This window comes from Jaculus jaculus, chromosome X (assembly GCF_020740685.1).
Source record: "Jaculus jaculus isolate mJacJac1 chromosome X, mJacJac1.mat.Y.cur, whole genome shotgun sequence".
Classification (NCBI taxonomy): Eukaryota; Metazoa; Chordata; class Mammalia; order Rodentia; family Dipodidae; genus Jaculus; species Jaculus jaculus.
The window spans coordinates 73,136,966-73,143,837 of NC_059125.1; the positions used below are offsets into that span (position 1 = coordinate 73,136,966).

General features: G+C 38.8%; 1 pseudogene; it reads left to right on the plus strand.

Moving 5' to 3' along the window:
• Nucleotides 1–266: 266 nt before the first annotated feature.
• On the plus strand, nucleotides 267–441 carry LOC123457027 (annotated as a pseudogene).
• Nucleotides 442–6,872: the final 6,431 nt, after the last annotated feature.

A 6,872-nucleotide genomic window follows, 5' to 3' on the forward strand; every position in this document is an offset into this window, starting at 1 on the left:
TCCTCTAACGAGGTAATTTATAATTTGCCAGATATTTTAAAAAAGATTGCAATGTCCTGTTACTTAAAAGGAGGAGGCAACTGACCTGACTTCTGAGCCAGCCTGCCTCAAGATAACAACACAATCTGCCTTAGCTACTCCTAATAAAATCATTTCCAAGTGTGTTATTGGTATTAATGATATAAAATTGTATTAAGACTGCTTTCTTTAAAGTAATAGGATTAATCAACTTGGTGTAATTTTTTAATAGCCTTATAAGAAAGATAATCACTTCTTGGCCTTTTGGCTAAGATCAAGTGTAGTATCTGTTCTTATCAGTCCTCTATCTGAGGACAATATATTAAATGGATTTTTGGAGCTTGGAGTTGGAATAGGACCTTGTTCTGTCCATTCCACGCATCGAACTTGTATTGCAGTACTTCCAGGAATGGTGCACCCCCTCGGGGGAATAAAAAAAAAAAAGAAAAGATAATTAATTACGGGGTGAAATGAATCAATTGAAGGAACTGGAAAAGAATTTTTCAAAGTTGGGACATAGAATGCTTGTTAAAATGCTTTTTGAGTGGTACTGAGAATGTTAAAGTATGTGGATAAAGATGTGTGTATGTAGGAAAGAATTTTCAGACTAAACCTAAACGCCATGCCTAAAGTTAGAGATTCTTCAACTGTTTACAGACTCTTAAGGATACTCTAAAAGTTTTATCTAAGGACATAGTCTTAATCTAAATTCATCATACATTAGACACAGGTGATGCGTATGTTAGGTGGGTCACAAAGCCATAAGTACAGATGTAATTGGAGGTTTAACCATGTTAAAGATAGACAAGAGTCTATCACCTTGTGTTTTGCAAATGGGTAAATTTGCCATGTAAAAACAAACAACTTCAGAATAGAAAAGAAATGTCAGAATGCTTATCTCTCTGCTTTGTAATTTCATTTTGCTCTTGCTTTCCAACATATGCTACTTAAATTCATGGAAAGCTGGACTCTAAAAAAAAAACAGATGGAACCCCCTTTATCTCAAACCCCATGCAAGTTTAAGCCATGTGTCCCCCAGACTCTGACTAGAGACAAAAATGGCCAATTGTCTCTGACAAGGAAAAAGGAATACAGCATATAACTGTGGTTCTCTTTAGTTCATCTCTTATGAACACCTAAAGTCACATCTGTTAGATAAAGTCTCTCACTAGACAAAATGTTAAATAGATAAACTGAGTCTTGTGATAAGGCTTCACTCATTAACAGGTCACTAATGCTAATTTGTTATGATTTAAGGGTTATAAAACTGGCTTTAAGACTCTCTCAGTAAAGTAAATTAGGTTCTTCTTTTCATCAAGGTTTTAACTATTCTAAAGATAAAGGCTCACATAGAAATGGTTAATTTCCAAAGGTGAAGTACTCATACCTAAAGACATTGTGACTTTACAGATAACTTCTGTCTTATTTATGCTAATTTTATTGAATGGTTATAACTAGCTTTAATCACTTAGGTTTAAGTGATTTAATTTCAGTAATAATAACTTCCATCTTCCTGGGATTTGTTGGAATAGCTTACTTAAACTTTATCAAATTTAAGTCATGGGTAAAACATAAAATTGTTTTATGTTAATAAAAATTTCTGTGTTACATAAAATCAATAGCTATCAAGTTTAAGCCAAAATCATTGGTTGTCAAATAATATTTTTCTTTCAAAAACTTTATCAAGGGTTATATTAATATTTACCTAGCTGTTTGGCTCAGAAAATACCAAATTCTACTCTATTGTATGTAAAGTAACTGTCTCAATTTTGGCACCATGATAACATTTTGTTAGATTTGGTTAAATTACATTCAAAAATTCTAACTATACAAAACAGTCATCTTGATTTTGATGCTACTAAGGCTGCTAATGATTTATTTACTACAATTAAGTCTGTGTTGCCTGGTTGGGACTCTCTAAGTTCCTGGATAGGCAGCTTTACAGCCGTGGGAGTTTGCTTTCTGCTTCTCTTATGCCTATTGCCTTTTTTCTTCAAGTGTTTAATGAAGTCTATTGTAAATGTTCACACAGAGGTCTGAGCTATACACTATAGGACATGTCCTTGGCTCTCTCAGACTTTATCCTAGTCTCCCTGAATTTTGTCCAGCTGTTGGCCAGAGACGGATAAGAAGGGAGAAGGAAAATCTAAAACAGAGTAACCTACTGGGTCAAAATACACTGAGGATAAGGTACTCTCCATTGTGATGGGCTAAGCAAACAATGGTACTTTAAGACTTTTAAAATGATAGGTTTATCTAAACAGGTGGTCAGAGGCCAGAAGCCCCCGCAGTGGAGTGTTTCTGGAATGCTCTTAAAATGGAGATTGCTCCAGAGCCTTAGAAATGTTAATAAGGTCATGGTACCTATTGGAGCCCTACAACCAGGCCTCCCCACTCCAGTAACACTTCCTACAGGATATTGTAAAATCATTATTGACCTAAAAGATAATTTTTTCCCTTATACCCTGAGAATTGTCAGCATTTTACATTTAGTTTACCTGTGGTAAATTTTAGAGGCCCTAAAGATATTGGAGGCTACAATTCTGAGCCAAAGGGTCACTTTTATCTCTTATGAAAAGCCTCTTCTCCTGGTCATTTGTGCCACTGACTTTACACCCACCGGGGTGTTCTGGCAGGAGGGGCCCCTTTTCTGGGTCCATTTACCCATTTCACTACCCAGAGTCCTTACCCATTACACCTCATGGGTGGTGGAGTTAATAAAAATTTGGCCTGACCAAAGCAGAAAAATATTTGGTAAGGACCCTGATAAAATCGTTTTACCCTATTCCACTACCCAAATACAGTGGTTAATATAGAATGATGATGACTGGGTGATATCTTGCACCTCTTTTCAGGGTTCCCTTGATAACCACTACCTTGCTAACAAACTTCTCCACTTTCTGAGAACTCAACCATTTGTTTTTCCTCCATAAACTTCTCCCTGACCTCTTCCTCATGTCCCCCTAGTTTTCACTGATGGCTCCTCTAATGGAGTGGCAGCCTTCACTGTAGACAATCAAACCACTTCTCTACAATCCCCATTCCATTCTGCTCAACTGGTTGAAATTTTCACAGTTTTACAGGTTTTTCAACAACTTCCAAATACCTCCTTTAATCTATATACTGATAGTGCTTATATTGCTCAGTGCATCCCCCTATAAGAAACCGTGACATACATAAAACCCACCATAAATGCTACCCCTCTGTTTTTCTCCACTCAGCAATGCATACATTCTAGGCAACATCCTTTTTATATAGGCCATATTCGTGCTCATTCTGGGCTCCCTGGGCCTCTAGCCACAGACAATGCTATGACTGATAAAGCCACCCAGCTTGCCTTCCTTGTTGAGCTCGATCCTGTGGCCCAGGCCAAAGCAGCTGACTCTGCACATCACCTTAATGCTCAAACCTTGCGTCTTCTTTTTAAAATCACTAGGGAACAAGCTCACCAGATAGTCAAACAATGCACAAACTGTGTCACCCTCCTACCCATTCCACACTTAGGCATGAATCCTAGAGGTTTAATTCCCAATGAGATCTGGTAAATGGATGTAACACATGTTCCCTCATTTGGTAATCTTAAGTACCTCCATGTTACTGTGGATACCTTTAGTGGATTCATTTGTGCCAGCCTCCATGCTGGAGAAGCTTCAAAAATGTCATTGCTCATGTACTCAATTGTCTTGGTGTCATGGGAAAGCCTCAAATTATTAAAACTGATAATGTTCCTGGATACACTGGGAAAAAAAATTCCAAAATTTCTGTCATCAATTACACATTAAACATATTACAGGCATACCATACAATCCCCAGGGTCAAGGAATTGTTGAGCGAGCCCATCAAACTATTAAACATACCCTCCAAAAGTTAAAAACGGGGGATTTATATCCCATAAATGGCTCTACAAGAAATATCCTTCATCATGCCTTGTTTATCCTAAACTTTTTAACCCTTGATACTCAGGAAAATTCAGCTGCTGATCGCTTTTGGCACACAAATACAAAAAATACCTTTGCCAAAGCCATGTGGAAAGATCCTTTAACCTTAAAATGGAATGGCCCAAACCCAGTACTCATTTGGGGCTGAGAATCAGTATGCTTGTGTGACACCAAAGAAAATGCTGCGAGATAGCTGCCAGAGAGACTTGTAAAAATGCTGATGATCCTCCAGTGACATCTCACATATCCAGGGAAGAAACATTTCCCTGAGAGAATCTCCCTTTTTTCCCTAACTGGACAAAACTGGAAGGACCTCTACTTATCTTAATCCTCTCACTCACAACTGGACCCATTATTATAATTAAAATCATGTCTTTTATATGTCAACAGATTAAAGCCATTAAGATGCAGCCTTTACAGGTCCATTATCACAGACTGGAGCTGGCGGATCAAAGCGTTGCCACTGAAGACCTACCACCTGCAGCTGTCACTCTCCCTTGATCTTACATTCTGTATTTATTTACTATACTGCTGTCCTCTACACCTCTGCTATCACGGTGGTCTACCTGTCATGACCAAATAGCTACCTCTCCTTTAGGAGCTGCATAGGATTCAGACCTATACATATCAGCTCACAATGAAGTGAGTGTGTTATGGGCACCAACGTGGGTGCGAGACAAAGCACTGCAGGGGAAGGTCCTTATCTGACCGCTTCTGGATTCCCTGAGAGGTATACCTGGCTTGCATGGAGGTTAGTACCATAACTGTTATCACTAAGGCCGTGCCTCGCTCTCCGGCCACATAGGCCCTGCCTCCCCTCCCTGAAAGATACCAAGGGCCAAAGATTGTGGGAAAAAGACATCCCACGGGAGGAATAGGGTCCCTACTCCCCCAGTTGTTTAATGCCCACCGCTGCAAAGCGGGCCTTCCCCTCTTTTTGTATAAAAGAAGGGAGGAGATGTTGGGAGCTATGAATCAAACCTTGGCCATGTTAACAGAGACTGCCCTATAGCAAGTTAAGTTTTTACTTCCTCACCTAATACTAAACTATCACAAACAAAGACTGCCATATAGCAAGTTAAGTTTCTATTTCCTCACCTAATATTCAACTACCAGAAACAATGGGATTGTACACCTGGACAAACACTCCCCCATCCTGCTGGTAGCTAATGAAGAAACAAAGGCATTGCAGTTTAACCAATAACTCTGTGATCTTTGCCCTAACTATGTCCCCTTCCCCCTACAACTCCTTGCCCTGACCACATCCCCTTTCCCCTACTACTCCTTGCCCTGACCACGTCCCCTTCCCCCTACAACCCTATATAAACCTACATGTAAGAATAAACTCTCGAGGCCGTGGCAAACATCTAGCATGGTCTCCTTCTTGTGTCTGTTTGTCTTTCACCCAGGTTAGCTTCTCCTTGAGTACTTGTTCAACTCCCCGCTGGCTGGGGCAATTTATTATATTCTAATTTTTTGCTGCTGTTGAAAATGGAACAGCTTCATTGATTTCTTTCTATGTATATTTGTCCTTTGCCTGTAGAAAGGGTACTGATGTTTGTACATTTATTTATTTTTATTTTTTTTATTTGAGAGCGACAGACACAGAGAGAAAGACAGATAGAGGGAGAGAGAGAGAACGGGCACGCCAGGGCTTCCAGCCTCTGCAAACAAACTCCAGAAGCGTTCACCCCCTTGTGCATCTGGCTAACGTGGGACCTGGGGAACCGAGCCTCAAACCAGTGTCCTTAGGCTTCACAGGCAAGCGCTTAACCGCTAAGCCATCTCTCCAGCCCTGTACATTTATTTTTAATCTCACCACTTTACTGAAGGAATTAATTACCTTTAGCAGTTTTGAGATGGAGACTTTAGGGTCACTTATGTGTAGGATCTAATTGATCCCCCTCAGTGGTCTGGGACCCATAGCTGGAGCTGGGAAACAAATCAGAACCATATCCAAACATAAGCCCACTCTCCAATATCAAGCTACCATCTGCAAATATGGATAACGTAACTTCTTCCTTTCCAATTTAAATCCCTTTTATTTCTTTCTCCCAGTTTATTTTATTTTATTTTATTTTATTTTATTTTATTTTATTTTATTTTATTTTATTTTATTTTTTTTAATGTTGAAGAGCAGTGGCGACAGGAGGCACGTCTGTATTGTTCTTGATCTCTGTGGGAACTCCTTGTGTCTTTTCCAATTAAGTATTATTTGGTCTTTGTGTGCTTTATATAGCCTTTATTGTGTTGAGATATAAGCCCTCCATGCATATTCTTCCCAGTGTTTTGATCATTAAGTGGTGTTGTATTTTGCCAAAGGCATTCTCTGCATCAATTGAGATGATCATGTTTTTTTGTTTGTTTGTTTAAGTTTATTTATGTGGCATATTACATTGACCAATTTCCATATTTTGAACCATCTCTGCTCCCCTGGGATGATACCTATTTGATCAAAGTGGATAATGCTTTTTATTTGTTGTTGAATTCGATTTATGAGAATTTGGTCCAACATATTTTCATCCAAATTCATCAGGGATTTAGGTCTATCTTTTTAAAATTATTATTCTTGCATCTCTGTCTGGTTTTGGTGTTAGTGTGATGCTTGATTCATTAAAGGAGTCTGGGAGGATTGCCTGGTCTCTGATTATGTGGAACAGTTTGAGAAAAATTGGTTTCAGTTCTTCCATGAAGGTTTGATAGAATTTTACTGAGAAGCCATACAATCCTGGACTTTTCTTTTGGGGGAGCTTTTTGATTAATTTTTCAATCTCCATGGATGTGATAGGTGTATTTAGATTAATTTGTTCTTATTTTAGTTTTGGTTGGTGGCACGTGTCTATGAATTCATCTATTTCTTCCAGATTATCTAGTTTTGTGGAGTAGATGTTTTGGAAGTATGCCCTGATAATTCTT